The following is an 11647-nucleotide window of genomic DNA, read 5'->3' as shown; positions in this document are numbered from 1 at the left end:
TTTTGTCAAGTGGGGTTTTAAAACGAAAACATATATATAAAAATAGTCCCACAAAACGTTACCTAATTTCAATTTGTTACCCAACTTGTCTGCCACTATGTCTCCCAATTCTCCCCCATATTATTATAATCTCCAAGTTGTCGAATTAATATACTATAACACTGTGAACCTAACATACTCTTTTCATTCATTAAAGTGTTCAAAGTGAAGGATTTATGGTGAAAGGAAAAGAAAATAGGGAAGGAAATTACGGTGGTGTTGGCGTGAAACCGAAAAATAGCAGCAACATTCAGTTATAGAAACAGTCATTCGAAGGTTGTAGCAAGCTGTTTTAAAGATGGTGTTGTGGTCCGTGACGGGTTTGATGAAAGGTGGTCATGGGTGAAGAAGAAGAAGGTGGTTCTCGGATTGTATAATAAAAAAAATGAAACGTGTGAGTAGTGGTGGAAAGAAGTAATAACAACAATTAAAAGTGTTGGGTTTTTGGATAATAATGTGTGATGGTTTGGTTTGGGTCTCGATCTAACAGATCATAGGCACGTATAGCAGCAATTTAGATGCTTCAAACGTGATTATACAGCAGTTTAGATGATGAGTTGGTTTTGAATATTGGGTAACATAAATCAAAAGGAAAATAGTATGTTGGTGTTGATTGAAGTGATGTTTGTTCAAGATGGAGTTTTAACCCGATTCAGGAAGGTGGTCGTGGAAGGTTGTCGTGAAGAGGATGAAGGTGATCGTAGACAAAGATTGAAACAAGGTCGTGGTTTTGGGTTTGTTCTTATTATATGTGTCCATAGATGGATAATTATAATATACATATACATATATATGGCAAGTTGGTGGAGAAAATCATAAAGTAGATTCAGTATCTTCAATCAGCAGGAGAATAGAAATAAACAAATTAAAAGCAGATAGTTGGTAAATTAAATTGGTACGGCTGAAGGTGATAGGTAAAAGATTGTAGATAGATACAAAAACTGAATACAGTTGATTATGAATTTATGATATGAATTCCGATCATGACTCTTTTATGTATAAATTTGTATTAATAAATATATTATTAATAATTATATGGATAATACAATTACTAGTAATAAAATAATATCACTAATTCTATTAACAATAATAATAATAATAAATAACAATAATAAAAATGTTAATTTTTAATAAGTTCAATCATAGTATATATGATAACAATAATATTATTTATATTACTAATTACTAATAATAATATTCACATTATTATTGATAATGATATTAATAATAACTATATAACAATTTTACATATCAAATTTCATTTCTTTATGTTATAAATAATAATATTATTAATACTATTATTACTATTTATTTTAATGAAAGTGTTAGTAATATAGAAATTATATTTTAATTCGTAAGTAAGTTTAATATGTTGAGATTACATATTATTAACTACGTAATATTTAATAACTATCTAAATCATATTTTGATAACTTAATTTTTATATATTTTATATATATATTATAATATACATACAATATTAATTAGATACAGGAATCCTATATATATATATATATATATATATATATATATATATATATATATATATATATATATATATATATTTAAATTATGTTATTTAAACCAAACATTTTCATAATCAAATTCTATTGACTCGAAAAGCTTTTCTGCACATTTGAAAATAGATCAGTCAAATATTATGAAATTCAATTTTTTTCCACAAACTTTTGTCTAACTTTTCGTTAATTGACACATTTGTTCTTACTTGTGATCACTTTACCAATTTTCGAATATCGTTAAAAAGAACAGATTTCTCAAATCATTGTGGACCTCATAACAGAGACTCGTAATCATAATTCAATGTATCTGATAATTCAATCATATGATATTATCTTTTAATTCCGTCAATAACTATATTGAACAAATATCGAAACAGACACGTTTATGTAAAGTATTATACCTCTAATACCTTGTTAATGTTTTCAATTACTATAACTATATATTATATATATAAATATCTATATACACATAAATGTTCGTGAATCATCAGGTATGGTCAAAGGGTATTTTATTACATGAATATACTTTCAAAGTTTTTGAGACTCAACATTACAGATTTTTGCTTATCGTGTCGGAAACATATAAAGATTAAAGTTTAATTTTGGTCGGAAATTCCCGGGTCATCACAGTACTTACCCGTTAAAGAAATTTCGTCCCGAAATTTGAGTGAGGTTGTCATGGCTAACAATAAAAATGTTTTCATGACGAATATAAGTCGATGAATAGAGTTTTATCATCATTGAGTAATATAGATAAAACAATTTGATTTTATGAAGAGTACAAGTGAAGCTATCACCAAAGAGTGAAATAGGAAAGTAAAGATTCATCTTAACTTTTGACAGAGTCAGGGTTGAATTTAGAAAATAAGATACGTCTTAACTTTTGACGTTGTCTTGATTGAATTCCGGAATTCAAGAGATTTAAAAGAAAATCTATGAAATCTATAAGATCTGATTCTTCGGGATTTATGGAAATTAAGATCTTTTTAATTAAATGCGATCATTTGTCTCGATTGCTCTGTCAGGTATTTCCACTATAAATAAACTTCTTCCGTTCCATTATTTTCACCATTCCAATACTTTCTTTCTTAGTTCTTACATCAAAGTATTGTGAAAATGCTTAATCCAGTTCTAATCCTTGATATTTTCCTAATTATCATTTCGGTCATCCTTCTTTTTAATCTTCCACCAGAAAAATCTGTTTACTTCTACTATTACCTTGGGTGATACTATTCTTAATTATACCGTATCTTTATATTGCTATTCGTATTAATATCCACAGTTTGTAACCTCCGTGTCGTCATTGGGCTTTATATTTTCTCTTATATTTTGGAGCTCTTTGCCTTTTTATTATCCTCCCGACCTCTAGTAAAGCGAGTAATGATCCAGAATTCGTAAGTATGGAGTTTCGAATGAACTTAATGTTCTAAACGAGAAAGAACAAAATCACACGATTTGATTTGTCAAATTACCAGAATCACTGAGAATAGAACTATCAAGAATATATTTTCTTGATATGTTCAGAAGTTAATCAAAATGAAAGAGTTATGTAACATGGCACGTGATGACGTTATGGACTGTGAATCATCATGTCCCATTAGAAACTCAGCATGACTTACTGTAATATAATCACGTTGATCAAGTGTCATTATATTATACTAACTCATGCATCAATTTCCAACACTACTTCAATAACATTCATATTTTAAGCTCGAAAGTTTACAGAATATAGAAACTAATAGTTTCTATATGATGTAACACTGATAGCACGAAGAGATGAATGATTTCAGATAAGATTAGTTATAAAATATATTCAGAAATATCGAGGATATTTATAATGAAAGATACGATAATATCTTTGAATATCGCAGATCAGAGGATGATGGAGACTATTGTCCGCAAGGGTTTAGAGTAAGGAGCAAGATATTCGCTAAAGACTTCAGCAGACATTAAATCATTTAGATTCTTTGAAGTCAAACTTATTCTTTGTGATTTGTCCACGACTTCTTTCATAGTTTCGCATAATCCGCTTTTCGGTACTAAATTTTCTATTGAGTGTTTCCAATACTCCATTCTTTATCATCAAACTTTCGACGGTTAAGATCGTGTATAGTTTTTGCTGCCGTATTCAGCTTTTTCAAAGTTCAGAGTATTAATTCGCAGACTGGGTGCTTTTCAGAATTTTAGAATGGAAGATCATAGTTCTAAGAGATAAATGTTATATGGATACATATAACTGTTGATGTGGAAATGTTGCGAGACGCACAATACAGATTTGCTGATTTCCGGTAATTGGTATGGCAATTCTTGTTACAAGATGCGGATGAGTATGATGAGACTTCAATAGATAAATATAGGAATTTGTCGAAGAGATTTAAACCAAGGAGTGACGAGGTTGCTGGTACATCTGCTGGTAATATGGTGGAATATAAAAGGTTCTCCGGTAACAATAAAAGAGCACGCATATATATCAAGGTTATAGTAAGACTAGTCCGACTGAAAAGTCGAAGTTGACTTGCTGGAGCTGTGACATAATTGGCTAATTTGAAAGGGATTACCAAGTTTGTTTTTTTTTTTTTTTTTTTTTTTTTTTTTTTTTTTTTTGGTTAAATATAACACTAAAGGAATTAGCATAACTATGTGTTAAACGTTTACTCAATTTTCGAGAGTTTTTCAGATATATAACTAAATGCGTCAATCTCTTCTTCCGTAGATGAAGTGCGGTTGGTTCATCCTCTCGTTTGAGGTGTTTTCAAGAATCATGAAATGTTTGAACGCAGATTGGAATCGTCAAGATACAAATGAGGTTTAAGATGAAATCAAGTGACAAACTTGAAGAATTGTTTAGTTTCATAAGTTATAATCAATATTTTTAATTCATTTTAATTGTCCAATGTCGGCAGTCCACAGTTGACAGTCCAATATTTCCTATATAGCTTAATATATAATATTCGAATTAATTAATACGTATCGTGACCCGTGTACATGTCTCAGACTCGATCACAACTCAAACTATATTTATTATTGTAGAATCAACCTCGACCCTGTATAGAGAACTCGATCAATACTGCATATAGAGTGTCTATGGTGATTTCAAATAATATACATAGATGCGTCGATATGATATGTCAAAACCTTGTATACGTGTCCCGATATTTAAAGTACGCGAAATAAATAACAGAAATTAAATGACGATAAATAAAATTGCGAGAATATAAATTGCGATAATTAAATTTCGATAAATAAAATGTAATCAGTTAGCTAGGAACAATTAGCTAGGAGCGTGGATTCTTAACAAAATTCCTCATAGTAAATTTGTTTGTTTCTAACAAACTTTATTTTGTGAAATGTTTTCTTCATTATGCCACTTGTTGGATTCTGATAAGTCAAAATCTAAATATGAAATTGAATGAAAATGGTTATTCTGTGGTGAACGGATACGTATATCGGTGGTTGTAAATAGAATAGTAAATGACTGTTGAATTAGATTTGGAAGAATGTACAGTGTACTTATTAATGTGAAATATAAATATTCCCCGGGTATTACCTACCCGTTAAAATATTTTTTACCATTAACAGTTTGTACGAAAGAATTTTTAATTACAATCTTTATGAAAAGATATATATACCTATATATTTTCTTCAGATGTAATCATGGGTTTAATGAGTCAATATGATATTAAACTCATTTGATTTACTGTTAGAACAAGATTATATAATCTCTAAAACATTAGAGATTACATTATCGCTATGTTGAATGAAGATAAATGATGTAGAACGTCATGTAGAACGATGATTATACTCGAGGTACAGAATGAGATGTTGAAGCTGGTGACGCGGATGTTGTTGTTGGTGGTACTAGTGCTGTTGGTGCTGAGGCTGGTGATGTTACTGGTGTTGGTGATACTGTTGGTGCTTGCAAATTGTGTACCATGCTCTCTAAAGTTAACACTAGAGCTCGGAGTTCTTTAACTTCTTCTACTAACCCTGGTTGGTTATCAGTGTGAGGTAGAGGTCGGATATCTTCTCTAGTTCCATTAACGGTAGCCTCAAGACGAAAAATTCTTGCAAAAAGGGTATAAACGGTGTTGCGAACAGGTTCGCCGGTGAGCGGGTCGAGTACTCCAAGGTTAGGTGGTAGATTTGGTTCATGATATGGAGTACCTTCTTCCCTTCTCCATAGGGTGAGTATGTCGTGAACTCACCCCCATTTTATCCAGTAATCACGGTAGTTGATTGGTTGGTGTGCTCCTGTCACGCTGTCTTCGGAGTCAGAGGAACGTGGTCAATTCGTAGAGGCCATCTTACGCGATCACAGAAAAGATTTTTGGTATGAAAAGTTTAGTGACAGCAATTGATTGTTGGATGTATTCTCAATGCATAATATGCATAGATATATATAGTACCAGGATCCTTTAAATTACAGAGAAATTTATAAGAGATATCAGGCAAGGTCTACAGTAACAGATACGCTAAGATATGAATTTTGTCTATATACTATTCATGCAATCAATGCAGTAAAACGTGTCTAGACTAAGAATGATAAGCAGGTAATTTCCTAAGGATGATAAGCAGATGATTTTTGACACAAAATGATAAGTAAAACTTTTGTCATGCAGACACGGTCGAAGTCCAGACTCTCTAATGTATCCTAACGACTATCAGTTAGACACACTAATGCAAGACCTGGTTCGCTAAGACCACGGCTCTGATACCAACTTTAGAGACCCGTCCTAATCCATCTGGACGAAGTCCATATCGATTATAAACGATTCACAACAGTTGGTTACATCGCGAGGTACTGGACCTCTATATGATACATTTTACAAACATTGCATTCGTTTTTTTTAAAAGACAAACTTTCATTACATTGAAAGTTGACGGCACGCATACCATTTTATAATATATCTAACTATAATTGACTTAATAATAATCTTGATAAACTCAACGACTCGAATGCAACGTCTTTTGAAATATGTCATGAATGACTCCCAGTAATATCTTTAAAATGAGCAAATGCACAGCGAAAGATTTCTTTCGTACCTGAGAATAAACATGCTTTCAAGTATCAACCAAAAGGTTGGTGAGTTCATTAGTTTAACATAAATAATCATTTCATAATTTTAATAGACCACAAGATTTCATATTTCCAGATCTCATAAACATACGTCCCATGCATAGAGACAAAAATATCATTCATATGGATTGAACACCTGGTAACCGACATTCACAATATGCATAAAAGAATATCCCCATCATTCCGGGATCCTCCTTCGGACATGATATAAATTTTGAAGTACTAAAACATCCGGTACTTTGGATGGGGCTTGTTGGGCCCGATAGATCTATCTTTAGAGTTCGCGTCAATTAGGGTGTCTGTTCCCTAATTCTTATATTACCAGACTTAATAAAAAGGGGCATATTCTATTTCGATCATTCAACCATATAATGTAGTTTCAATTACTTGTGTCTATTTCGTAAAACAGTTATAAAAACAGCGCATGTATTCTCAGTCCCAAAAATATATATTGCAAAAGCATTTAAAAAGGGATTAATGAAATTCACCTAATGTATTTTGTAGTAAAAATACATAGAACGACATTGAACAAGTATAGGGTTGGCCTTGGATTCACGAACCTATATCATCTGTATATATATATATATATATATATATATATATATATATATATATATATATATATATATATATATATATATATTAACACATATAATTAACATGTAATAATAATCAAACCCGTTTGTATATATTAATTATATATTACTTATTTAAAATAGTAATACAATATTTATTTAGTTATCATATATGTATTTGATATATTTTTATTTAAATAACTTTTGGTTTGTTAAAATAATGATTTTAATAATACTAAAACAGTGTTGATAATAATATTTAGGTTTCATAATGAAATATTAATTTTTTTTTAATAGTAATACTAGTTATTTTATTTGTTGTAATTATAATAATGATAATCATAATAATAATGTTAAAAGTAATAATAAAAGTAATGTTAAGACTAATAATGATAATGATATTTTCAATTTTAATAAAAAAAATAAGTTTAATAATAATGATAATTCTAATATTAGTCTTAATGATAATACTACTATTTTTAATTATAAGAATCGTTATGGTAATTATAATAAAGATAGTATTATTTCTAATAATAATGGTAATATTAATAATTAGTAATGATAATAATAATAAATATCAACAACCATAATATTAATAATAACAATAAGATTAATAATAATAAATACTACCTCACTAGAAAAAGCTCCAAAAAGAATAACTGCTCATGCCTAGATTCGAACTCAAGACCTCTTGTTCACCCATAACACCCCTTAACCATGGATCCAATTATGTTTTTTTCCTGATCAATACCAGACTTTAATTTATTTAACCCATTTATCTTCATTTCGGGCCAACAAGATAGGTCACAGCCCAACCAATACATGACAGCCCAATTAATACCACAAGGATCACAGCCCAAGTAAGCTCAACTGAAAGCCCATGCCACAAAAAAAATAATATACCGAAGCCCCATACTATTTAATTAACAAAACAGTAATCGGTTTCTTCTTCTTTTTAATATTGTTATTATTTTTTTTTATTTTTTTATTGTTAACGCGAAAAGGGACAGCAGAACAGAAAGCTGTACACAGGTCATCACCAACGATATTTGATCTTTATTCTCTCCATCCCCATTCTTATTTCCTATTCATTGCTTGTTTCATCACTATTATCTTTATTTATTACTGTTAACTGAAACAGAAAATAGAAGAAGGTTGCAGCGGCAATATTTGATTGTTGGTAATGGTTTCATCGAATAAAACAGAAACAAAAGGAATAGCAGTAGCAGAAGAATATGGTGGCGGTTTGGTGTGATTTCGTGAGTGATTTGGGGTGATGTTTGGTGGCCGGAAGTTACAGAAGAGTCCTATATTATTATCAATCATCCTCATGATTGTCACCATCATCTTGCACGTAACAGACTCCTCATCATCATCATATTATTTTGGCGTATGATTATCATGATCATACATCATGATCATCATCATATATATCTGTATATAATTGTGATCATGTCCCTATCTCCTTTTGTCAAGTGGGGTTTTAAAATGAAAACATATATATAAAAATAGTCCCACAAAACGTTACCTAATTTCAATTTGTTACCCAACTTGTCTGCCACTATGTCTCCCAATTCTCCCCCATATTATTATAATCTCCAAGTTGTCGAATTAATATACTATAACACTGTGAACCTAACATACTCTTTTCATTCATTAAAGTGTTCAAAGTGAAGGATTTATGGCGAAAGGAAAAGAAAATAGGGAAGGAAATTACGGTGGTGTTGGCGTGAAACCGAAAAATAGCAGCAACATTCAGTTATAGAAACAATCATTCGAAGGTTGTAGCAAGCTGTTTTAAAGATGGTGTTGTGGTCCGTGACGGGTTTGATGAAAGGTGGTCATGGGTCAAGAAGAAGAAGGTGGTTCTCGGATTGTATATAATAAAAAAATGAAACGTGTGAGTAGTGGTGGAAAGAAGTAATAACAACAATTAAAAGTGTTGGGTTTTTAGATAATAATGTGTGATGGTTTGGTTTGGGTCTCGATCTAACAGATCATAGGCACGTATAGCAGCAATTTAGATGCTTCAAATGTGATTATACAGCAGTTTAGATGATGAGTTGGTTTTGAATATTGGGTAACAGAAATCAAAAGGAAAATAGTATGTTGGTGTTGATCGAAGTGATGTTTGTTCAAGATGGAGTTTTAACCCGATTCAGGAAGGTGGTCGTGGAAGGTTGTCGTGAAGAGGATGAAGGTGATCGTAGACAAAGATTGAAACAAGGTGGTGGTTTTGGGTTTGTTCTTATTATATGTGTCTAAGGATGGATAATTATAATATACATATACATATATATGGCAAGTTGGTGGAGAAAATCATAAAGTAGATTCAGTATTTTCAATCAGCAGGAGAATAGAAATAAACAAATTAAAAGCAGATAGTTGGTAAATTAAATTGGCACGGCTGAAGGTGATAGGTAAAAGATTGTAGATAGATACAAAAACTGAATACAGTTGATTATGAATTTATGATATGAATTCCGATCATGACTCTTTTATGTATAAATTTGTATTAATAAATATATTATTAATAATTATATGGATAATACCATTACTAGTAATAAAATAATATCACTAATTCTATTAACAATAATAATAATAAATAACAATAATAAAAATGTTAATTTTTAATAAGTTCAATCATAGTATATATGATAACAATAATATTATTTGTATTACTAATTACTAATAATAATATTCACATTATTATTGATAATGATATTAATAATAACTATATAACAATTTTACATATCAAATTTCATTTCTTTATGTTATAAATAATAATATTATTAATACTGTTATTACTATTTATTTTAATGAAAGTGTTAGTAATATAGAAATTATATTTTAATTCGTAAGTAAGTTTAATATGTTGAGATTACATATTATTAACTACGTAATATTTAATAACTATCTAAATCATATTTTGATAACTTAATTTTTATATATTTTATATATATATATATATATATATATATTATAATATACATACAATATTAATTAGATACAGGAATCCTATATATATATATATATATATATATATATATATATATATATATATATATATATATATATATATATATATTTAAATTATGTTATTTAAACCAAACATTTTCATAATCAAATTCTATTGACTCGAAAAGCTTTTCTGCACATTTGAAAATAGATCAGTCAAATATTATGAAATTCAATTTTTTTCCACAAACTTTTGTCTAACTTTTCGTTAATTGACACATTTGTTCTTACTTGTGATCACTTTACCAATTTTCGAATATCGTTAAAAAGAACAGATTTCTCAAATCATTGTGGACCTCATAACAGAGACTCGTAATCATAATTCAATGTATCTGATAATTCAATCATATGATATTATCTTTTAATTCCGTCAATAACTATATTGAACAAATATCGAAACAAACACGTTTATGTAAAGTATTATACCTCTAATACCTTGTTAATGTTTTCAATTACTATAACTATATATTATATATATACATATCTATATACACATAAATGTTCGTGAATCATCAGGTATGGTCAAAGGGTAATTTATTACATGAATATAGTTTCAAAGTTTTTGAGACTCAACATTACAGATTTTTGCTTATCGTGTCGGAAACATATAAAGATTAAAGTTTAAATTTGGTCGGAAATTCCCGGGTCATCACAAATTTCATCTGTTCGATCAATCTGCACATAAAATAAGCTCAATCTGCACGCAGATTGAAGGTTAGTCTGAAGGTGAGTCCAGGTGAGTCCGCTGGTTCTCTAGGTTCTCTACTACCTTTGGTTTTCTATAGATCCTCACCCTATATATATATATATATATATATATATATATATATATATATATATATATATATATATATATATATATATATATATATATATATATATATATATATATATATATATATATATATATATATATAATTAGAACGGAAACACTTTTTTGGGGAAAAAAGTAACTACATTTTTTTCTTTTTAAAAAAAAATTACTTTTACAAACATTAAGATCACGTAAAAGTATGAATATTTAAAAAACCACTTTGTGATAAATATTATAATTTTGACCAGAAAACGACCGAAGAAATAACATTCATCGATAAATGTTATCCATTTCATCATAATGCATATTATTTTTCGGACATTTTTTTTAAGGTTTAGAAAATTAGGATTTAGAAAATCAGGGATTAGGGTTTATATTGAGTTTTTAACATGAACAATTTAGAGTCTAGGGCTTAGGGTTTAGGGACTAAACCCAAAACACGAAACCCTTAATTCTAAATCGGGCTTAATTTCGAAAATTTTTTTCACAGAATATGAAAAAAAAATGCTAGAAAAATAACATACATCAGGATGAATGTTATCAAGAATAAAATTAATCGATGATATTACTTTAAGCGTTTCTGGTCAAAACAATAAATTTATCA

The sequence above is a fragment of the Rutidosis leptorrhynchoides genome, chromosome 2 (assembly GCF_046630445.1).
Source record: "Rutidosis leptorrhynchoides isolate AG116_Rl617_1_P2 chromosome 2, CSIRO_AGI_Rlap_v1, whole genome shotgun sequence".
Classification (NCBI taxonomy): Eukaryota; Viridiplantae; Streptophyta; class Magnoliopsida; order Asterales; family Asteraceae; genus Rutidosis; species Rutidosis leptorrhynchoides.
This window is presented reverse-complemented; position numbering follows the sequence as displayed.